We start from the raw sequence: 25468 nt of genomic DNA, 5'->3' as shown, positions 1-25468 counted from the left end.
AGCCTGCCTCATCCATGCAGCTGATCTGGGAAGAGGACCATTCAGGCCCAACTACTGGAGATTTAAAGAGGAGAGATGAGGAAGACAGCCACAGCTCCACCAGTCTCTTTAGTGCTATAAAGGAAGTTATGGAGTCATGCCTGAACTAAGAATATAATTGATACTATGTTTCCCCATAATTATAGCTTCAGTGTGCCTGTAGCCCCTTAAGTCCACAAATCCACAATGGAGGAGGGGATTTAGGCACCAAAATCCCACACAAATTTCTAGCTGCTCTCACTAAATTGTGCTTTTTGTGAAGGCCAGGAAACTCAACATTTGTACCAGAGCTATGTAGAGTGAGCTGGTAATTATCATTCTCAAATCATCCCAATTAGGTCACATTTTAATCTCCATTATATCAATGAGGAAACTGAGGCTTGCAAATATTTCAGGTAGCTTACCCAAGCTGTACAGCTGGTCAAAGGCAAAATTGAGATTTAACAATGGCCTAGAGAAAAATGCACTTTTTGGCATTGAGCTTCAGCTCTGGCTGTTTGGGAGAAAGCAACATATATCCTTAGCCCTCAAGGAAATAAAAAAAAAAAATGGAAACTTAAATTCCCCAGGTACCCAGGTGCCCTTGAAGGAAATCATTCATCCATTTCCCTTTGAAACAGTTTTCAGAGATAGCCCGAATGTTGTGCAAGGGAGTTCTCGTAAAAATAGGCATTGCTCACCGGGGTCCATTTCTGCAGCCACAGGAGGATGAAAAACCCCAAGTAGTCATAAGAAAAATGAACAATTTTACTGACAAATTAAAGGTTTGAGAGGCAGCAGGAGAAACTGGTCAGCTGCAACTTCAGAGAAAGCTGCACTGAACATTTCAAAGCCTCGACTTTAATTATGAAGGGAGAAGCTGTGGTCTGGGAAGTGGTCCCCGATGGGTGTGCGCCCGGCATTAAATATGCCTTCTTGTACTCAGCAGGGTTTGAAGTTTTTTAAGGAGGGACTGAATAGCAGGAGACAGAGCAAGAGACAGAGGAGGGAGATGTTTGATCTGCCAGCAGTCTTGCCCTGTTCATCAAATTGTACACCCTAAGAATGGGATTTTAGAGATTGCCAATTGCAAAGTGAAGACCAGAGTTGGTGAGTAACTGGCCCAGGCTCCTCATCTTGGCAATAAAGACTGGCATTCATTGAATAAATGAATAAGAAATTTTGATGAAGCACCTTAATATAAGTATAATATGTACTATAATGTCTATAATCATCATAGTCCGTATTCTGTTATCCACATTTTATAGAAAAACAAGACTGAAGCTCAGAAAGTTTAAGCATGCTATTCTACATTTTATAAACGGCAGAGCAATTGCTATCTTTTCCTATGTCCTCTGAACTCTTCAGAAGCCTCTAAGATATATATGCCTCCAGGAAGTCTTCCTCATTACCTTGGGTCAGAGTTAAGTGCCACTGCCTGTGAGTTTCTAAGCCATCCTAGTACTTGAGACTTGTATTGTAATGGCCCATTTACATTCCTCTATCCCTGACTAGACCTTGAGCTCCCTAATCCAGGCACCTTGCTAGCTTTATCTGTGGTCTCACCCCAGCCCTGAACATAGTTCAGCTGATTCTATGAAAGTGAGATCTTGAACACTCTTGAATCTTCTTTTCCATCCTCCAGGAGAGTAGTCGCTACTCAGATCTCCTTTCTCACACAAAGTCCAAGTTCTCAATCTTGATCTTCATCCTCTTTCTTCCTCTTCATCATCCTCCCTCTCTCATTCCTCATAAAACTCTGCCGTCAGCTCCACTCAAGAGGAAAATTACTCAATACATGACATCACTCCAAGGCATAAGTAATAGAAAAGTACCATTCATTTTTTATCCCAGAGATGTCTGTAGTTTCAGCAACAGAATGTCATCTATTGAGATGCAAATGATAACAGCAGTGATGACAATAATAGCTGATATCCACTAAGAATTTACTATGTGCCCTCCTTTTGCAAGGATTTCCTCATTTAATTCTCACAACAATCATGAAATGCATGAAGTATTCTCATCCCTGTGTTATAAATTAAGGAACTAAGGCTCATAGATGCCAAGTCCTCACTCAAGAACACACAGTCATAATTGGAATGTAGCTATGTCTAATTTCAAAGGCAATCAAGTTTCTTACATCAGCAGACTTTAAAAAAATGTTAAATATAAGGAACAGCAGAAATGGTCATATATTGACTGTCTATTATGCACAGGCACTATTATGCACTCCATATATATTAAGTCATTTACTGAGTTAATGCACCCAGAAATAAAGTTAGTACCTTTTAGTGGATTGATACAAATGGGACTTATGGAGCTAAATTGATTTAGAGAGGTTAGGACAAGCAGCTGGACCAAATGACCTCTTGAGTTTCATTCCATGATTCACAGACACTATTCCAAAGATATATGAGGCCACATGACAAACCAGCAAGGAAAATATACAGGTCTTTAAGCATCATTTTATCACATAGTGAAGGCAAGGACTCCTCTATCTTTGCCTTGGGGTTGTTCCCATAGGGCTCCATGGTGTGACAAATTGGGTACGTGGCACCTCCTGTAGGAAGGCCCTGCTCCCAGTGGCTGCTGGGCCACGTCTTAACACAATCTCTGGCTTCAGGGTGGAATGGCAATTATTTAAAATTGGCTCAGGTCTGCATACTCCACTGGATTCTTTTTTATCCCACTTTAAGTCTTTCCCTTGGGACAGCTTAAACAGCTCTATCTTTTTAATGACAAAATGCCCATCGATAGGACTGGAAGTGAAATCAAGCTTTTGCTTAGCAACCAGTCCGTTTATTTATTTTCCAAGTTCATGAGTTTATATGCATGCTGCTCTTAATGGGCAGTGCATAAAAATGCCTCTTTTTATTTTCTTTTCATTTACATTGTTGCCGATAATGGCTATTATCAAGCCATTAGAAGCAAGAAAGTACTGCTTTTGCCTCCCAAGATGGGCTGCAATTGTGTATGCGCTCTCTATGCAGATTGGCCAATATGTTAAACTTTCTTTTTCCATCTTCATCTGATACAGATAGCTTTATGTCAGCAATATAATTTTCCTCTTGATGCATAGAAGTACATAAATATGTATAGACATGAAAGTATATATGAACATACACTTACACATATAAACACAAAGTAAATACCGACATCATATATGTATATACACAGATGCACAGACACAGACACACACACACACACACAGAGAGAAAGAAATCTCCTTTTTCAATTAAAATGAAATTCTATGGCAGAAATGTAAAATAAATTCTAATCCACATCAGGTTCTAAGACATTGTTACATAAATCTATGACACCATGGTCTGTTTTAAACAAAAGAAAGGATGGACTCAGTCCACATATAGCCCATTGAAGCTTTCATAGTTAACGAAAGTCATTTTTAGGTTGTGTCTGAGAGGCACAGTCATATGGATTAAAAACTAAGGAGCGTCATTCTTTATTCAGATGTTTCCAAATGTCTACTTAATGTACACTGGCAAAATCATCAAATTCAGGAATTGACATTTTTTAAAAATACATCCATTCTTTCAGAGTGTCTGTGGGTGATTAGGTTATTTCACTAGGGGAGAAGAGGGGGCTCAGTTTTGTTTACTGTAGCATTTTAGGTGAGATGGGCAAAGTAAAGATAAACAGCATTTGTTGAGTATCATTATACTCTTGGTCTTTTAGTAAATATTATTTGACATTGTCATCTATGAGGAAGGTCGTGCTTTAAAATTCACATTACTTCTGCAAAGTATTATCTACATTTTATTGTTGATGGAGCTGGGACAGAGATCGCTGGCAGCTAGAAAAGGTCAGATTGACAAAAACACAGTGAAGCAAGGCCTAGGTATTTGGTAGTTACAGAAACATTAAGCCTGGTTCTGTGATTGATATCAAGACCTGGAGTGATGGCATGTAGTAAAGCAATGGTTCTCCACTGGGGGGATTTTGCCCCCCAGGGGACAATCATTATGTCTGGAGACATTTTTGGTTGTCACATTAAAAGTGGAGGTGCTATTGGCGTACAGTAGGTAGAAGTGGGGCTGCTGCGAAACATTCTGAATGTACAGGACTGCTTCCCACAATAAAGAAATATGAGGTCTAAAATGTCAGTATTGCAGAGGTGGAGGAAGCCCCCCTCTTCCATCTAGGACTCCAAGTGTTCTTCTGTATTTTATAGTCCTGGCCACTTTTATGTATCGGCATTCTAACCAAGATCTGGAAAACAAATGTGACATTAGCATGTGTCTTGGGACGAAGCGCAAGGTAGAGGAACTAAATGCCAACCCTGACTCTACTACCTATAACGTGCATCTGGCAGGAGTGACTTACCCTCTTGGTGACTCAGTTTCTTCATCTGCAAGTTTAAGAAAATACTAGTACACACCTAATCAGGCTGATGCAAGAATTAGATGAGATAATGCATATAAAGAGTTAATGAGACAGGGTGCAGAGTAAATGTTTAACCACTTAGTTGTTATTTTTATTTTAATTGCTGTTATTTTAACTTTTTGGTATTTGCTATGTCTGTTTTCTGGAGAGCACTCAGTTTTTAATACTATATTTTCCTTTTTGAATTAGCAAATGTTATTTTTATAGACCAGTTTTAGGTTCACAGCAAAATTGAGTGAAAAGTATATGGAGTTCCTATACTACTCTTGTCCCCCACAAATGCACAACCTCCCCCACTATTGGCATCCTGCACCACAATGGCATTTTTTTTTTTTTTTTACAATTGATGAACCTATATTAACACATTATTATCACCCAAAGTCCATAGCACACTCTTGGTGGGGTACATTCTATGGCTTTGAACAGATCTACAGTGACATGTATTATCATGTAGTATTATATATAACAGTATCATACAGAATAGTTTCATTGCACTACAAATCCTCTGTGCTCTATTCCACCCAAATCTCACCTTGAACTGTAGCTCCCATAATCCCCACCTGTCATGAGGGGAACCCAGTGGGAGGTAATTGAACCATAGGGGCAGGTTTTTCCTGTGCTGTTCTTGTGGTAGTGAATATGTCGCATTAGATCTGATGGTATTATAAAGGACAGTTCCCCTGCACATGCTCTCTTGCTTGCCACCATGCAAGAAGTGCCTTTGCTCCTCCTTCACCTTCCAACACGATTGTGAGGCCTCCCCAGCCATGTGGAATTGTGAGTCCATTAAACCTCTTTTTCTTTACAAATTACCCAGTCTCAGGTATTTCTTCATAGCAGTGTGAAAATAGACTAATATACCCTTCCTTCCCTGCTAACCCCTGGCAACCACTGAACTTTTTACTGTCTCCACAGTTTTGCCTTTTATAGAATGTCATATACTTGGAATCATGTGGTATGTAGCCTTTTCAGATTAGCTTCTTTCATTTAGTAATATGCATTTAAGTTTCCTCCCTGTTTTCTTATGACTTGATAGCTCATTTCTCTTTAGTGCAAATATTTAATTGTTTGTGTATACCTTGGTTTATTTATCTATTCATCCACTGAAGGATATCTTGGTTGCTTCCATGTTTTGGGTGTTGTCAATATGCCATAAGGTTTCACAGGTAGGGATTCAACCAACCTTGGATTGAAACCTGCAGATACAGAGAGCCAACTGTACTACATCATTTTATATAAGGCATATGAGCATCTTTGGATTTTGGTATCTGTGGATGGCCCTGAAACTAATCCTTTATGCATACCTATTTTGTTTGATTGATATCTAAGCATATAATTTTGAGGGGCACTAATATAAATGGCAATGTGTTTTTAATTTCAAATTTCACTTGTTTGTTGCAGAAGTATGGGAAAGCAATTGAATTTCTCTATCAATCTTGTATTCTGCAAATTTTCCATAATTGTTTATTAGTTCCAAGAGGTTTTTTTGTTGATTCTTTTGGATTTTCTATTTAGACAATCATGTCATCTGTGAACAAAGGCAGTTTTATTTCTTCCTTCCTGATATTAATAACCTTTTATTTCCTTTTCTTTTCTCATCGGATTTGCTAGCACTTCTGGTACAGTGTTGAAAAGGAGTGGTAAGAGGAAACATCCTTGTCTTGTTCCTGATTTTAGCAGGAAAGCTGGAAGTTTCTTAATGTTAAGCGTAATGTTAGTGTAATGTTTTACTAATGTTCTTTATTAAGTTTAAAAAGTTCCCTTCTATCCTTATTTAGCATATATATAAAATATATATTTTTATATATTATTATGTATTTTATATTATATATAGATATTATCATGACTGGGTGTTGAATTCTGTCAAATGCTTTTTCTGCATCTATTGATATGATTATGTGATTTTTCTTCTTTATCTTGTTTATATGAAAGATTACATTTATTAATTTTCAAATGTAAAACCACCCTTGCATATCTGGAATAAATCCCCTTGGTTATGATGTAAAATTCTCTTTTTAAAAACCATTGTTGGGTTTGATTTGTTACTATTTTAATGAGAATTTTTTATCTATGTTGATGATAAACATTGGTCTGTAGTTTTCTTTTCTTGTAGTGTCTGGTGCTGACCCCATTAAATAAGTTAAGAAGTATTACCTCTGCTTTAATCTTCTGAAAGAGATTGTAGAGAATTTGTATAATTTCTTCCTTCCATGTTTGGCAGAATTCACCAGTGAACCCATCTATAGCTGGTGCTTTCTGCTTTGGAAAGTTATTAATTATTGATTCAATCTCTTTAGTAGATATAAGCCTATTTATATATTTATTCTTTTTACATGAGTTTTGGCAGATTGCATGTTTTAAGAAACTGGTCCATTTCATCCAGGTTATAAAATTTGTGGGCACAAAGTTGTTTATAATATTCTTTTATTATCCTTTTCAATTTCATGGGCTTTATAGTATGTATCTTCTCTCCTTTCTAATATTAGTGATTTGTTTCTTGTCCCTTTTTTTCATAGCCTGGTTAGAGGCTTCCCAATTTTATTGAATGTTTTTTAAAAAGGTCTTTTTCAGTTTTGTTGATTTACTCTATTAATTTCCCATTTTCAGTTAAGTTAATTTCTTTTGTACTTCTTTCTTTTCTTCTGTTTACTTAGGATATAATTTCCTCTTCTTCTAGATTTTTAAGATGGATGCTTATTGATTTTGAAACTTCCGTATTTTCTAATATATACATTCAGCACTATAAATTTCACTCTAAGTACTATTTTTGCTGAATCTACAAATTTTGATAAGTTGTATTTTCACTTATATTTAATTCAAAATATTCTAACATTTCTCTTGAGATTTTTTTCTTTCACCCATTTGTTATCTAAAAGTGTGTTGTTTAATCTCCAAGTACTTTGGTATTTTCCAGCTGTCTTTTCATTATTGATTTCTAGTTTAATTCCATTGTGGCTTGAGAGCAGATATTGCATGGTAGTTATTCTTTTACATTTATTAAGACATGTTTTATGGGACAGAATTCAGTCTATGTTGGCGAATGCTCTATATAAGCATGAAAAGAACGTGTAACAGGCTGTTGTTGGATGAAGTAGTCTATGGATGTCAATTATAGTCAGTTGATTGATACTGCTGTTGAAAATACTTACTGATTTTCTACCAGCTGGATCTGTCCATTTCTAATAGAGGAGTGTTAAAGTCTCTTGCTATAATAGTGGATTCGTCTATTTCTCCTTGAGTCCTATCAGTTTTTGCCTCACATATTTTGATATTGGTTGTTAGGCACATATATAATAAGGATTATTATATCTTCTTGGAATATTGGCCTCTTTATTATTGTGTAATATTAATTTTTATCCCTGATAACTATTCATGCTCTGAAGTTTTCTCTGTCTGAAATTGGCATAGCTATTTCCATTTTCTTTAGGTTAGTGTTATTAACAGCATGGCTTACCTTTCTTCCATCTTTAACTTTTAACCTGTATGTCTTTTGTATTTAAAGTAGATTCTTTCAGACAAATATAGGTTGGGTTTTTATTTTTTAACCACTCTGGCAATATCTATCTTGTAACTGATGCATTTAAAGCATTGATGTTTAACTTGATTATTGATATAGTTGGATTAATATCTACCATATCTGTTACTGTTTTACATTTGTTGCCCTGTTCTTTTTTTTTTTTTTTTTTTTTTTTTAGTCTCCCACACTTTAACTGCTATTTATGGTTTCAACTGAGCATTTTATAATTCATTTTTTTCTCCTTTTTAGCATATCAATTGTGCTACTCTTCTCACTTTTTAAAGTGATTTCCCTAGAGTTTGAAACATACATTTAGAACGAATTCATGTGCACTTTCAAATAACACTATACTACTTCACAGATTGTGCAAGTACCATATAATTATAAAATGTCCCTAATATTTCCCTTGTGTTCCTTGTGTCATCGCTGTCACTCACTTTACTTATATGTAAGCGTAAATAAATGTTTATATATTTAATATATATTTGAATACACTGTTGTGATTATTTTGAAAAACTGTTATCTGTCACATCAATTAAGGATGTGCTTTTTTTCCTTGAAATTTATTTATTTATTTATTTTAATTTTTAAACTTTTATTTTAGGTTCAAGGATACATGTACAGATTTGTTATATAGATAAACTCATGTCATGGGAGTTTGTTGTTCAGATTATTTTGCTACCCAGATACCAAGCCTAGTACCCAATATTTACTTTTTCTGATTCTCTCCCTCCTCCCACCATCTACCATCGGGTAGGCTCATGTGTCTGTTGTTCTCCTCTATGTTTCCATGTGTCCTCATCATTTAGCTCCCAATTATACATGAGAATATGGGGTATTTGGTTTTCTATTCATGCATTAGTTTACTGAGGAAAGTGGCTTCCAGCTCTATCCATGTTTCCACAGAAGATATGATCTCATTATTTTTTATGTCTGCATAGTATTCCATAGTGTGTATGTACCACACTTTCTTTACCCAATTTGTCCTTGATGGGTATTTAGGTTGATCGTATGTATTTATTATGGTGAATAGTGCTGCACTGACCATTCACATGCATGTGTCTTTATGGTAGAATGATTTATATTCGTTTGGTATATACACAGTATGGGATTGCTGGGTCAAATGGTAGTTCTGCCTTTAACTCTTCAATGAATCACCACACTGCTTTCCACAATCATTGAACTAATTTACACTCCCACCAACTGTGTGTAAGCATTCCCTTTTCTCTGCAACCACCAACTGTGTGTAAGCATTCCCTTTTCTCTGCAACCTCGCTAGCATCTGTTATTTTTTGGCTTTTAGTAATAGCCATTCTGACTGGTGTGAGATGCTATCTCACTGTGGTTTTGATTTGCATTTGTCTAATGATCAGGGATATTGAGGTTTTCTTCATATGCTTGTTGACAGGATGTATGTCTTTTTTTTTAAAAAAGTCTGCTCATTTCCTTTGCCCACTTTTTAAGGGGTTGTTTTTATCTTGTAAGTTTAAGTTCTTTATAGATGCTGTATATTAGACCTTTGTTAGATGCATAGTTTGCAAATATTTTCTCCCATGGAATAAGAATGGTTTTTATCTTACCTTCACTTAATCATTCTCTGATGCTCTTTTTTCCTTTATGTAAGTGTGAGTTTCTGACCCAAATCATTTTTCTTCTCTCTGAAAAACTTTTAATATTTCCTGCAAGCCATGACTACTGGCAACAAATCTCCTCCATTCTTGTTTATCTGAGAACGTCCTTATTGCTTCTTCACTTTTGAAGAATAATTTCATAGGGTGGAGAATTCTTACTTGCTTTTTATTTCCTCTTGATGCTGCAAGTATTCTACTCTATTTTTGTTTGCATAATTTCTGAGAAGAAATTTAATATAATTCTTATCTTTTCTTCTCTATAGAGAATGTTTTTTTCTCAATTTTTTCAAGTTTTTTTTAATCTTCGATCTTCTGATGCTTGAATATGATGTACCCAAGTGTAGTTTTTTTGGTATTTATCCTGATTGATGTTCTCTGAGCTTTCATCTGTGGTTTGATTTCTGATATTAATTTGAGAAAATTCTTAGTAATTATTGGTTCAAATATTGCTTTTGTTCCTTTCTCTTCTCCTTTTGGCATTCTTATTATGTATGTGTTGCTCTTTTGGAGTTGTCCCACAGATTTTAGAATATTGTTCCATTTTTTTCAAGGCTTTGGTCTTTTTTCTTCTCAGTTTGGAAATTTCTATTGTCATCTCCTCAAGCTCAGATTCTTTCCTCAGCCATGGCCAGTCTACTAATGAGCCCTCCAAAGTCATTCTGTGTGTGTATGTCTAGCAAGTCTCTTAAATTTTTTCTTAGAGTTTCCATCTCTATGTTTCCATGTTCTTGCTTGGGATCTACTTTTCCACTAGATCCCTAAGAGAATTATTTTAAACTCCTGGTCTGATAATTCTAACATCTCTGCCATGTCTGACTCTACTCCTATGCTTGTCCAGTCTCTTCGAACTGTGTTTTTTGTATGCTTTAAAATTTTTTGTTGATAGCTGTATTTGATGTACTGGGTAAAAAGAAGCTGCTGTAATTAGGCCCTTTTAATGTTGTGGTATGATATGGAGGGAGAGACAACATTCCATAGTCTTATTATTAGGTCTCAGCATTTTAGCAAGCCTGGACCTCTGGGCTGTGAACCTGAAAATGTTTCTTACTGTTTTTCTCTCCCTGGGACAGGATGACTAGAGTGAACTGGAGTTGGGTATTTTCCTTCCCCCATGGAAGTTAGGATCTGATAAAACTACAGCAGATTAGGCTCTGGTTAAGTAGTTTTTCCCGAGGACAGACCTTGTGAAGTAGAACAGAATGTTCTGGCACATTTTAAGATGTCTTCCTTGCCTTTCTGGCAGCATGGAGGGATTTTTTTTTTTTTTTTTTCTATCTTCACTCTGAGGACTTGGTAGAGCTCTTGGAAGTAAAACTGAGAAAAGTGTGAAGACCTTTCTATGACTTGGTAACCCTGGAGTTTTTGACCTTTGGACTCAGGCACACTGAGCCTTCAGCAATTCATCAACTACACTGTAGGTTTTCCTAGACTGGCACTGGCTACTCCAGAGATTTCTGCTCATAAGTTTCTGTTCCTGTAAGTTGTGATTCTCTGTATCCACCTGCATCTTCAATTTTGGGGGCAGCAGTTTGCCCTGTGACCTCACTTCTTTGATGGGTATAAGAGGAGTTGTTGATTTTTTAGTTTCTTCAGCTTTTTACCTGTTGTGAGGACAGAGCAGAAACTTCTAAGCTCCTTGCATGCCGTACTGGAAACCAGCTATCTTTTCTTTTTTAAGAAAGCTTTTATCTCAAGGCTAGGTAGACTTGCTTTCACTCACATTTGATTATAGACTGCAGCAGAATCAGAATGAGGGGGACAGGGCAGATTTGCAGAATGGAGCTGTGGGCTATTTTTAAGCAACATGCTTTTCTATGAACACTTCCACAGCTTCTTTCAGTATGATATCCTCTGTTTTACCTACATCTCTAGAGCGCCTTGAAAGTTCCAGTTCCCTCTACACAGAAGAGCAGCATCTCCACAGCTAGGCCTCATCGAGCATGTGGGATCAGAGCTTTGCCTTTCTCCCAGACCTGTTCTTACTCAGCTACAGAGAGCATCAGGCAGCCCAGGGAGCTCACTGCAAAAGTCTCAGGTGTCTTGAAATCACTGTCTTTCAACATGAGAAAGACTGGATCAGAGAGGAAAGGAGTGGGAATGGAGGAAGGGAGACAAAAAGCAAGAAATAGGTATTATTAAACTTAGCTGGTTCCAGAAAACTGCCTAAGGCCACACTGCCAATCTGTGAGGAAGCCAACATTCAAACTCCAGAAATCTCTTTCTCTCAAGCACCCTGCTTTTCTTTCTCAGAGTAAAAGGAATCCCCTAACTAGAGAAGCTATAAACAGGACCCTGAACCCAGGTACTTAAAAGAAAGGCAGAGAGAGGCAATCTTGTTATTGATAAGACATTGTAAAGAATGAAATGCAATGTGCTTTTTACTGCTTCCCAGAGAAAACCAGGAAATAAGAAATCTCCACCAAACTCAGCCCCTAGAAAACAAACTTTCTGTTGAAAGACGAGAGAAATTTCTTGTGTTGGAAATCCTTCTGACAGTTGTCTGCCTTCTGCCTATAATTGGCTGGCAACACCTCTGAGTAGGCATGGTCCATAGCCTCCTTTGTCATTTGGGAGATGCCACTCTGTCTTTTGGGCCCTCATGAATCACTGAACAATCCCTTAGGCAAATTGTCATTCTAATCAGTGTACATCAGTCCTACAAAAACTAAATATTATCAACCCTGAGGCCAGGTGCGGTGGCTTACGCCTGTAATCCCAGTACTTTGGGAGGCAGAGCCGAGCAGATCATGAGGTCAGGAGTTCGAGACCAGCCTGACCAACATGGTGAAACACCGTCTCTACTAAAAATACAAAAATTAACTGAGCGTGGTGGCAGGAGCCTGTAATCCCAGCTACTTGGAAGGCTGAGGCAGGAGAATGGCTTGAACCCGGGAGGCGGAGTTTGCAGTGAGCCGAGATCGCACCACTGCATTCCAGCCTGAGTGATAGTGCGAGACTCTGTCTCAAAGAAAAATCCTGAAGGATGATCGAAGGTTATGGATGATATCCATAGAAGTGGTACAATTCTTCATCATCATTGTCTCATCAGCACCATGACGATTGCAATCATTATCCTTATACTCTTCATCACAACCAACATCACTACCAACATCACCACCACCACCATCACCATTTTCATCGCCACCACCATCACCGCCATTACTACCATTATCATCACCATTACCACCATTATCATCACCATTACCATCACCAACATCATTATCATCACCACCACCATCACCACCACCATCAGCATTTTCATCACCACCACCCAGGATTATCATCACCACTACCACCACCATTATCACTATGCATTAGAGCCTGGTTTTATGTTAAATATTTCATTTAGTTTCTACTGCATGAGGCAGATAGGTGTTATTAAATAATGTTCCTTTCTTCATTGTTGAGAAAATTCAGGCTCAACTGGGTGAAATAGCTTATAGAGGATCATACTTGGCAGGACTTTCTTCAGTACACAACCCTTGTTGATAACTTGCCCATTCTTTAGGCCTAATGCAAATGTTCAGTTTTTCACTAAGCACCCTAAATCCTCACTATTGGTGCATCTCTTGTGACAGCTTATTCTAAATTGCATTGTGCCTGTTGGTATGAGTTAATTGGATATCACATCTAACCAAGAAATGAGAGAGTAGTAGAGACTCTTATTTTTCAGCACACAGTCAGCACATAATATATTAAATAGTTGCAGTATCCTTCGCCTTGGGATAAGTTTTACAAGATTGTCTATCTTTTTCTGGATCCAAATTAAAGCAGTAAAATATACATTTATCTATCTAATAAGTTTGTAATTGAAATACTCTCAGCTTGAAAAACACAAGATAAGGAGGAAAAAAAATATGTTTAACTCCAAGGCTGACCAAATTAGATGTTTTCTGGAAAGAAAAAAAAAAAAACAAACTCCCCAGTAGAGATAGAACTTTTGATTTAGCCTTCATAGGAGCCTTGGGCATAGGGCCAGACCACTCTGGCCTACCCCTCACCATGAGCTATCAGTCCCTTGCAAGGTTAGAGCTCTCACAAGGTTATGGCTAATTCACTTGTTTACGGGGCAGTCAGTGAGCTCTTCAATAGCAGAGACATTTACTCATTTACATCTCTGATTCCCTATCCAAGCACAAAGCCTAGCATACAATCAGCACTTGGTACAAATTTTTGGGTGAATGAATGAATTTATTTTCTTTATCAGTTTTACAAACTGTAACATTTGAGGAGGCATGCTAGGTGAGCCCTCAGAGAACACTAGTTCTCACATGGTAAAAGGTTATGGGAGTATTAGGTCTGGTTTATTGCAGTGATGGCTGAGGTGGGCTTTTTTCCTTTGCAGTTTCAGAGAAGATAAAAAAGACTTAATCAGGTAGACAGAGCCATTAATTTGGCATTATCTCTGCAAGTGAAATGCATGACTACTACAAGTGAAATGCACGACTACTGGTTAGGAAAAAGCCCAGCGGATGCTCCACTCTCCTTTTCCGTTTTCTGAACTTCTGAGGTTACAGATCAAGGTTAATGGCACAAATCACCGCTTCAACACCCACCCACCTGCCCCCCTTCCCCCATTGCATTCCTGCAGCAGAGAAGGAGGAGGAAGAGAAAGAGGAGGAGGAAAGCTTCCATGGGCATTAGGTCTGAGTGTGAGAGCAGTCAAGACAAAGCAGGGGAAGATTGGAGATGAAGACACCCTTGCCCTCTACTGAAGGCACAGACAAGACAGAGAATTAGGTCACCATGGGTCTCCAGAGAGTAACTAATTCAACCAGACCCTCAGGGTAGTCAAAAATGTGAGCCTCTTAAGATCAGGTCATCACTGGCTTCACGAGGAAAGGCTCAGCCACAAACAATGGGATATTAGATTGGTGAAGAAAGATCTTGCAGCATCCAAAAGACCATTGATCTGAACAAACATAGATCAGAAAATACCAGCACACCTTTTCTCCACACTCACTGCCTTTGAACGACACGGGAGAATTGTGTAGAACGAAATTACGGCAATATTCTTTGGGGGAAATTTCTCAGTACTTTATGGTCCAAATCAGAGGACTGAACTTTCTCTTTTTTTATGTAGAGAAGCCAAGATAGAAGGCCCAGGAGTTTATAGAATATTCAGATACATTGTTATTGTCTCTCACCTGACTACTTAATCACTTCATAACTGGACTTCCAGCCTCCATTCTTATCTCCTTCCAACTTATTCTCTTCACATCCAACAGAGAGGCTTTAGAAATGCAAGACTGACTATATTATTCTTCAGCTAAACCCCTTCAGTGCCTTTGTAGTGCTTTTAGAGTAAGTAACAAAATATCAATACTTTTAGCTGGATCCTGCGCGACCTGACCATTGCCCAGGTCTACATGCTGTTGTGCGACTCTATCTCCATCTGTGTGTCCTAGTGATGTCAGCCTCCCTTTAACTGCTCACAAATTCCATGGAAACCTATCCCTTTATCTACCTACTCTTGACATATATCTCATCTCTCCCTTAGCTCTCAGATCTGCCTTCATATCTCTAGGAACCCTTCCTCTGAGGAACCAGCCTAGATCAAGACTCTCTATAATAGATTCTCAGAGCACTGTGCCATTTTCCTTCATATCACTGGAACTCAGATTAGTAAATAGAATATTTTGTGTGTATGTATATATACACACCTATATATATATATACATACACACATATATGGAGATACAAAGTAAATATATATAGGTTGCATATACATATATATGCAAGGAAAACCCAAACCTATCTGTAGTTTGGGTTCTCCTTGGGCACATCTAATTGCCTGCAACACAATAAGTACACAATGAATATTTTTTTAATGACAGCTGTGGAATGTTACCTCAAAAACAAAAACAAAAAAATACCTGGCATGGTAGCTCATGCCTATAATCTCAGTACTTTGCGAGGCCAAGGTAGGAAGCTCCCTTAAGGCCAGGAGTTTGAGACCAGCATGGACAACATAGCAAGACCAAATATTTACTTTTTTTTTTAATTAGCTGGGCATAGTGGTGCTGTAATCCCAGCTACTTTGGAGACTGAGGCAGAAGTATCCCTTGAGCCCAGGAGTTCAAGGCTGCAGTGAGCTATGATCTTGCCACTGTACTCCAGCCTAGGTGAGAGTGAAGTGGCAAGAGTGAGACTCTGTCTCTAAAAACAAAACAAAACAAAATAGGAATTAAGGTAAACAGTGAGGCTAATTGAAGAATTAGCATGTTAATGGCCGAAGTTGGTCAACTAAGAAAAAAATTTTGATTTCTATTTCTATACATGTGTATGTGCATGTGTATACACACATATACCCTTCTGATTCTGTCTTGGTAGTCAAGTATAATATATCCAAAGCAACTATGAAAATTGTATTAATCCCAACTTAAATAAATGGGAAGAGCCCTATATTTGAAATCAAGAGACAGGGATTTAGATTCTGGCTCCAAAGTAATTACTTGTGTTACCTAAGTTTATTATCTCAACTCTCTGAATTCCCTTTTTTCATGTATGATTAATGATATATTTATTCATTCAATAACATTAGGAAGTCCTACTGTGTGCAAAGCTGGCCTAGATATTTAGTGAACACAGAAAGCAAGAGCTCCATCTCAGCACTTAGGAATCTTCCAGTTTAACAGGAGATAGGTGTATAAATAAATCTTTACAGTAACAAGGTAAATGCCATTTTCAAGACTTGGACAAAGATTACAGGAGCAAGGGAAGGAAAGAACTTCAGGATGCTGTTTAGAGGTGTCATGGATAGCTCTCCTGAGAAGACTGTTGTGAGAATTAAGTTAAAGAATGAACTCACCTACCACATAAAGAACAGTAATGGGCACCAGCCCTGGGACCAGAAAGTACTTAGTGGAAATCCTATTCCACCACTCATGCACTGAGTGCCAGATTTCTACCCAACCCCTCTAGGGCCATTTTCCTCATCCACAAAATAGAAGTAAAAACCTCTTCCTTGCCATTTTGGGATGGAATTAGAGATATATGCAAAGTGCTTCTTACCAGAAGATTCAACTCACAGTAGGCACTCAGAAATTGGTAGCTGGAAGGATTATTTTTCCAATGTTTCTTACTATTTCTTTTTTTCTTTTTCTTTTTTTTAAACAGAATTTTGCTGTTGTTGCCCAAGTTGGAGTTCAGTGGTGTGATCTTGGCTCACTGCAACCTCTGCCTCCCAGGTTCAAGCGATTCTCTTGCCTCAGCCTCCTGAGTTGCTGGGATTACAGGTGCCCGCCACCACACCTGGCTAATTTTTGTACTTTTAGTAGAGATGGGGTTTCTCCATGTTGGTCAGGCTGGTCTCGAACTCCTGACTTCAAGTGATCCACCATCCTCAGCCTCCCAAAGTGCTGGGATTACAGGTGTGAGCCACTGCGCCTGGCCTGTTTCTTACTATTTCTAAGTGACCTCATGAGGTGTGGATTTGGTCTGGCAGATGCTCCTATATTAAAAACTTCAACAATCTATCAATTTTCACTCCTTGTTCAAGGCTCACCTCAGACATCTGTCCCTTTAAGACACTTTCTCTCATCCCTCATGTCGGATTAGACCCTTTCAATTCTGTAATGTTTCTGTGTCATTTGTAACCATCACATCAAATGAGAAAAAATCTCATAGAGTGGACTACCTTCATCTCTCATGTCTCCAAAGCTGGCCCTGTAGTGCAAGGTCTTTCCCTGCTGCTGGACAAATATGGCAAGTACCTGAACCTTATGCCTCACTCTCAGCACCTGTGAACAGTTCTCAGGTCAATTCACAAAAAGTAATCTCTCTTCAGAAAGTATAATATCCAATCCCATGGAAAGGCCAAACTTCAATAGTCTTTTTAATTTGAGATTTCTCTCCCTCACCAGTTGTGCCCCAGTGCAGACATGAAAACTGCAGTTTCAGGAGGAGAGCCTGTGTGTGGACAGCTTCTTCTCTTCCTTCTCCCTCAGTGCTTTGACATCTTTTTATTTCATTTACTGAGGTTCTGAGTCTCATCAGCATGGGATTATGAGAAGAAGCACAGGGAAGTTGTTATGTGGCTGGTAGTCACGTAGCAGTGTGGCATAGGTGATGTGTTATTTAGAACTGACTTTCTCCAAAGCATTTGTTTGTTTGGTTCTTTAAAGACCCGCCAGCCTACTCTTACCCACTCTTCTTTTGCCAAGAAGAAGGTATCTCTGTTTTCATTGGACAAGGACTTGTTCTTCAGTTGCCAGATATCTAGATTCTCTGCTGGGACCTGTTCAACCCTCCAGGTAGCCCTGTTTGGAAGCAGTCCAATAAGATGCCGTGCCGGATCTCTTTTCCTCTTCTTGTGTGTGTGTGGTGGTGCAGAGGAGCAGTATCGCTCTTCTAAATCATGGTAAGCACTCATACACCATTTGCAGGGTCAACTTTTGGAGTGTAGGCCACGCAACATGCCATTCTCACCTTTGCTCCACTATAAAAGTTTCTAGCACTTATTTTTCTTGTTGTTATGTTTGTTGTTGAGGCAGGTGCCAGACACCAGGCTGCTGTGCCACCAAAATTTCAAGAGACATACATTGAATTTTCAGAGTAGTACTGCCAAGGCCACTTGTGGAAGTTTGAAAGAAGGAATTACCTTCTTCCCCTCTCCATTGTGGAGAGTCAGGGACACTCAGTCTACCAACATCTCCCTAAAATCTGCCCCCTTTAATTTCCCATTTTTTTTCATGTGATGCAGTCATTTAATAACTAACATCTTAAGTCTCCAACTCTAGAATGTCTCTTGTCTTGAGCAAAGCTTCCCCTTTTAACATTCCACTTTCCCATTATTATTGGTTATCAGGAATTGCTCCACAGCCATAGGGATCTATTAGAAGGAACCATGGCATATGACTTTGCACTTGGTAAACTGTTTCCTTATTTACCACACTGGAGAATACACAGTGATTTAACTCCTTTGCGGGGAAATGATATTAAAGAAGAAAGAAGAAGAAACCCATGAAAGTGGGATTTGAAATAAATGAAACTGTGCAAAGAAGTTTTAAAAAATAGTCCTAGAAACTTGTTAAATATATTTTACAACATGTTCTAATTATTCTATAGCTCTTAGAACCTAATTGGCCAGTATGGTAGTCAACTGTGTTTCATATAATCAAAGTGACATAGATGTTTGGCTGATGGATGAGGCACACTCTTTAATCCTCTTAATAAGCATATTAGCAACAAAGCAAAATAAATTTAAAAGCATCTCGGTAACATTGTTTGGAAATAATTGTAAGTGAAAAATAAATGTCCAGTTAAATTATTGAAATGAGACTATAGTATTAATACCACCTTTATTGAGTTCTCAATCTTAAATATGAACTTCCACAAATGAAACACTGTTAATTAAATGATTGTCATGTTCCTCAAGCATGAACAATGGGGATTTCAGAAACGTGACATTCATTCTTGGGAACAGAATTCTAGCCTTCTCTGTTTTTTTTCTCACTAAACTGGCTACTGACATTTCTGGAGCCCCAGGGCCTGAACAAAATATGTACTTAATAAAAATTTACCAAATAAATGATAAATTAAAGAATGAAAGAGTGAATGGATCTCTATGCTGAGCACAGAATGATACTTGTCTTAGCCAGTTCAGGCTGCTATTACAGAACACCATAAACTGGGTGGCTTAAGCAACAAACACTTATTGCGTATAGTCTGGAGGCTGAAAGTTGAGATCAGGATGCCACCAAGGTCAGGTTATTGGCAAGGCCCACCCTCCTGGCATATAGACAGCTGGCTTCTCACTGCATCTTCACAAGGTGGAGAGAGAGTTCTGGTCTAGTCATCCCGTTACATAATGGTACTAATCCCATCAGGGAGACCCACTCTTATGATCTCGCCTAAACCTAATTACCTCCCAAAGGCTCCACCTTCAAATATCACCATATTGAGACTTAGGGATTCCACAAATGAATTTGGGGAGAGAGAAACATTCATTCCATCCATATTACCTACAGATACTGCATTCAAGAAACTGAAGTCTAAAGGAGAAGAGAAGTAAATGTTTTCATGCAAAGACAAGACACACAAAGTTGGGGCCTCACAAATGGAGCTTGCAGACTTGTAAAGCAATCTTTCCCCTTTCAGCTAGAGTTGGTTCCTGAGATTAAATTCTGGCCCTCGAACCAGGGCTTCAGTGTAGAAGGAGTGGATGAAGAGCGCTACAGTACTTAGCTGTGGAAGAACTGACTCGGTACCTCCTGCAGGGCCTAGCTTGAGAATGGTGAAGGGATGCTGAAAGAATGGTCTGAAATCCAGCTGTCAGCACATCAAAGGGAAAAATACATGGACAGTAGGGCAAGCAGCTCAAACATGAGGGCAGATAAAAATTCATCATCCACCCATTCATCCAACAAACATTAATTGATCATTTACTATCTGCCAAACTCAGTTCTAAACTCGAGGGGTACAGAGTGAATGAAAATAGTCATGGCCTTGCATTTAGGCACTTTTGGGTCTAACAGAGGAGAAAAGCACTCCGTAAATAAGTGCAAAAAGAAATGTAAAATTGCAACTGAGATAAATGCCCTAGAACAAATTTTCAGAGTGCTAAGAGAATGTCTAACTGGGTGACTTTGAATTAGCTAGGGATGTCAAGCAGTGGAGGGAGATCAATTTTCTGACCCCCAAGTCTCAACTATTTCTAAGGCTCAATTTAGCAAAAGTGATGCAGTTGGTTTCATAGCCCCTATTTGATTTCCTTCTTTTTTAAAATATATATTCTTCCATCCACATTCACATATCTGTCTTCTGTTTCTGTGTAAACATTTTTTGTGTGTGTGACTTGTGCCAACTGTTGTGATGGTTGATCTTATTTCACAGAAAAGCCATAAGGGATTAAAAAGAATGGAAGAATCAAGACAGGCTTTCATTTGAATCCTAGCTCTGTCTCTTACCTCCTGTGTGCCTTTGAGGAAGTTGCTAAAAGTTTCTGAATCCATTTCCTTATTGAGAATCACTTTTTATAAAATAATTTTACTGCATAAGCCATAGAAGATGAACTTCAGATACAATTTTGGAAAACAGAAAGGAAATCTACAATCTCATTGCTTTAATGTGTGAATTTTTATCCTTACCTTTTTGCTTTCCATCTTTGCAGGTGTAGAATACACCTGTATATAATTGGTGTATAATCTCAATGTGCTTGGCATTTTGAATTCAATATCCAATGTTTCTGTATAATTTGCCCAATTGACATGGACCTTAGCCCCTGTGACTTTTGAATCTTGCTAAAATTCACATATTGGTTAGAGGAGAAACAATTTCAAAATCTGAAAAGCAGGTGCCTGGAATACTGAGACAGTGACCAGGGATTTGCCTGCATTGTTGGAGGGTATGAGAAGTGAGGTCAGTGGAGGGGCCTCTGGGTGAGGTTTTAGTTCTCCAGGAAGGACAGGGACAGGGAGGGTCAGCTATTTCAGTTCCTAATCGACTTGGGATTCTTCCCTGATTATGCCCCTGCCTTCTCAACAGGAAAAGGGAGGGGTAAAGGTGAAGGGCGGGATACACAGGGCTGGTCTAATTCCCTGGGATAACTGGGGCCTCATTTGTCTAATTCAGGTCTTTCCCCAATTGAGAATTGTGTTATGCAATTGAAAGCAATTGCTTATTTAACATTTCAGGCTTAGCAATAATATAACTAGTACGTTTATTAACATGTAATATGAAGATTAGAAATTAGAGTTTTGAATAACTTTGAAAAATAGTTATTCTCTATTTCAAAAGTAATGTATTATTATTACGAATAACATGGAAATGACTAGGAAAGGTGTGGGGGAAGTGAGTGAAGAGAGGTTGGTTAATGGGTATAAACATACAGTCAGATAGAATGAATACATTCTAATGTTCCATAGTAGAGTATGGTGACCATAGTTAACAACAATGTGTTGTATATTTCAAAATAGCTAGAAGAGAGGGCTTGAAATGTTCCCAAAACAGAAATAATAAATACTTAAAGTGATGGATACTTCCAATATGTTGACTTGATCGCTACACATACTATACATGTAACGAAATATCACATGTGCCCATATATATGTACAATTATTACATATCAACAAAAATTTAAAGAACAAAAAATGTCAAAAAAAGCATTGATAGAAAAATGAATTACATATACATACATATATGTAAAATTTGCAAATATATAGTACCTATCATATGTTATGGGGGACCGGTAATTTTACTTCTGTGTTTGTACACTTGAAATAGTTATTGCATATAAATGTGCTTTTATTTGAAAACTGAGAAAATGCCATCTATATAGCTTTTTTCTTTTTTTCCTTTGAAATTACATTGACAGCATTTTCCCCTGACATTAAATCCTCTTAGAGCATAATATCTGTGATTGATGAATTTCAATGCATTATTCTTTATGGAAATGTTTTTAGAATTTTCCTCTGTTGTCAGGGATTTGGTTATTACCAACAGTTCTCTACTATAAGCAACAACATCATGTTGAACTATCTTATACATGCAACTCTACCTGCAATTCATTCTTTGGATAGATTCCAAATAGTTAGTCAATTTTTAAAAATCGATATTTTAAGGCTCTTGATGCTTGATGCTAAATTATTTTTTGTAAGAATCTCTATTTTCACCAGGAATGTATGAGTGTCATCTCATGGGACCCTTGCCCACTCTGAGAATGTGTGTGTGTGTGTATAATCATCACCAATTTGACTTCTAAAGTCACCTCTCCATCTAAAGTCACCTCTCTCATCAATGGGCTGATTCCCAATTGTTCTTAGAAGTGTTTTTACCATTTGTACATTTTTTTTACTTTTGTGAGAACTTCATTTTAATGCTATATCCTTATTTGTGAAATATTCTCATCTACTTTCTTTTTCTATCTGAATCACTTATATTCTACGTACTTTCAAAAGGATTTTAAGTCCCCGACAGAAAAAAAAAATGCAATCAAAACACTAAAATCAGGCTAAACAAACCATGCCTCACACATGGAATATTGTAGCTTAATAGACACTTTCACATGAATCCTTCCATTTCATCTTCACAAGATGTCTGGCAGGTCTGGGTAATTACAACCCTCCTTATATAGATGTAGAAACTGAGGCTCCTGGAAGGGAGGTGTTGGTGCTGGAGCAGATAGCTGTTCTCTGTCAGCACCAGAACTGCCACTGCCATCTGTTTCATCTCAAACCCACGCTGTCACCAGGTCCAGTCCACTCATTCAATAAATATTTATTCAGGACCTGATTGTATATGCCAGGCACCGTTCCTGGCATTAAAGATCCAGCAGAGAACAAAAAAGATAAAGCACTGCCTTAAATGTTAGAATGGAGGGAGGACAGGTGAGGATCTATATCGTGCTAAGGAAAGGAGAGGTAGGAAGAGAAATAAAAGGGAGTGGGGGGATAGAGGGTGAGGGGGCCAGGTTGGGGAGTGCAGGCATTACTGTTTATTTTGTGTTCTTTTCTTTCTCTCTAGTACACACAAGACCGCCAAGCATTAAGATTCTCCTGTGGAGCCAGGCAACAATCCTTTAAATGAAGACAGACAGCTAGGTGGCTGCAGCCCAGCGCTACACCTCACCGCTCCCTCAGTGTCATGCAGAAAAAATGTATTCAGAAGTCAGAAGTGAAGTTGTGCAAATCCATCATTGACACTAGCTTCAAGGTTACCTCAGGGGAGCTGAATGTACCCCTGCCAGAGAGCTGGATGGATGATGATGGGGACAGAAATTCTGGGGGAGTTGTAAATGGCAGCCACTGCCTCTATAGGAAACCCAAAGGGAACACAGCAGAAGAGGAGGTGGTGGAGGAGCCACTGCCCTCTCGAAGGGTTCAATGTCATTCTGCAGACACAACCAAATAACTTTTTCTTCCCTGCTGCTCCTCCATTTGAAATGACAGCCCCGAGCTCGCTTTTTCCTTGATTGTGTAACTCTGATTACAGACAAGGCCAAGGCAATCCCAGGGCATTACTACAAAGCTAAGGGGTCCCCAAAGAACTAAAGAGTCAGCTCCACAAAAATCCCGATTCCTAGCATGAAACTGAAATATGAAACCAAACGGGCGTAGAAAAGGTATGTGCATTCGAATCACATAGCAGTGACTGGAGTCCTGAGCTGTGTCTGAAGACTGTGAGATCACGTTTGGAGCTGCTGATTGGTTTTCAGTGATGGCCCCGTTGCACAGTGCCGTGAGACTTAGCTCCGTGGCCAAAGACGATGGTATCCCCTAGGAGCCCTGTGAGGTTGCTGCTGTTCTCTTAAGACACCAGGTAGCCATCTGATCCTCCCTGAGCAAACTAACTGGGCAGACAGGTTTATTAAACCTCTGTTGGTCCGACTTACATGAAACAAGAGAGTTATTTTGTTGTTGTTGTTTTGTTTTGTTTTAAATTAAACCTGTCTTTGGAGCCTCCTGCTCTTAGTTTACAAGTCTTCTTTGCACACTCTAATATTTTAAGCAGCAGCAAACATTAACTGAGGGTCTATTGCATGCCATACATTGTACACTGAGATCAGAAATGCACACGACTGGCTACAGAGGAAAACAGCTTCAGTGAGAGCATCATAATAGCTACCCCCAAGGTCATGATTACTAAGCTCAAAAGTCCCTAAGTGCATACAGACACACACAGACAAAGAACAAACAAAGTTGGGGCCCTGAGTTTCCATGCTTCTTAGCAAGCCAGAAAGAATAAGTGACCTATGGACCATTGGAATCCCTCAGCCAGTCTTGTCCCATACAATGGCATCACCTTCCCTGCCTCTCTACAGCCAGGAACTCTCAAGACTCTGATTAGTCAGGGCTCCTAAATTCAGTTAGAGCTTTTCTACTGGTATATTCACTTATTCACTTGGGTACCAAACTATCTATCTTGCCAGACTGTACTGCACTGGTGATACAATGTCAAACATATCAGATACAATTCCCACCTTTGTGAAATGTTCACCAAATTGAGAAAACCAAGATTATATGAGTCCTTGAAAAATAATATCTGTTGTGCACTAGAGAAGTATGTGTGGTTCTGCAGGAATAGGAATGGATAACAGAAATTCTTGGGAAGCATTTAGGGCCCCAAAAAGGATCTTGGAATATGTGTATGTGTGTGTGTGTGTGTGTGTGTGTGTATGAGAGAGAGAGAGAGAGAGAGAGAGAAAGGGGGAGAGAGAGAGAGAGACAGAAAGCAGGGACAGAGTTTGAAGAGGAAACCCACAGTCTTCCACTTAATGGCTTCCTGAGTGAAGTCAGAACACAGCCCCTATTTCCAATGCAGACTCCAGGCCATGGGCTGGCTCAGTGTTGTACTCAGCATAGGAAAGAACCAGGCCCCTTCACCAGGTGCTGCTGACCTCAATCTGGTCTCCTCCACATGGCTAAGAATGTTCTCCGACACAGGCAGGGGCCTGGAGTCTAAATCTCACCACTTTAAAACATTTGGCTGCTCCAGGCAGATTTTTATCTACATCAAAGAGAAGGAAAAGCTGAAAATGGAACCTGGAGGGGGTGAAAAGGGTGAATGTGGGTGTTGAATGAACACAGATGGTCAGTGTGGAGTTTCACTACAGAAGGGTTTTGTTTGTTTGTGGAAAGAGATAGGGTCTGGGCCACTGCTGCCAGGCACCCCTGCTCAGCACCAGACAAGCCTGGCCCCAACTGCATCCTCTGTCAGTGAAGTTCCACTCTCCTGGTCTCTGTTGGGCTTTTGTTCCTCCCATTCCAACTTATTTTTTTAACCAGGAAAACATAATGAACTATAGTATCATGTGCCAAGCTAAACATGTTACATGCATTTTCTGTTTTAATCCTCACAACATTCCTAGTTTGGTGACATTATCACTATACTTATTTCACATAGGAGGAAAATCAGAGTTAGTAAGGTAATCATCTTACCCCAAATCCCAAACCCTGTGAAG

At 38.8% G+C, this 25468-nt stretch overlaps 1 long non-coding RNA gene across 1 annotated transcript in view; it reads left to right on the top strand.

The window, feature by feature from the left end:
* Window positions 1-23947, top strand: part of LOC134729364 (uncharacterized) — a 215300-nt gene extending 191353 nt beyond the window's left edge. Inside the window, exon 6 of the long non-coding RNA XR_010110373.1 lies at window positions 23032-23947. This is a non-coding gene — a long non-coding RNA (uncharacterized LOC134729364). The remainder of the gene's footprint in view (window positions 1-23031) is intronic.
* The last annotated feature ends 1521 nt before the right edge of the window (window positions 23948-25468 follow it).

The sequence above is a fragment of the Pan paniscus genome, chromosome 18 (assembly GCF_029289425.2).
Source record: "Pan paniscus chromosome 18, NHGRI_mPanPan1-v2.0_pri, whole genome shotgun sequence".
In the NCBI taxonomy this organism is placed as follows: Eukaryota; Metazoa; Chordata; class Mammalia; order Primates; family Hominidae; genus Pan; species Pan paniscus.
The sequence above is the reverse complement of the archived record's forward strand: the minus strand, read 5'-3'. Positions and strand labels throughout refer to the sequence as shown.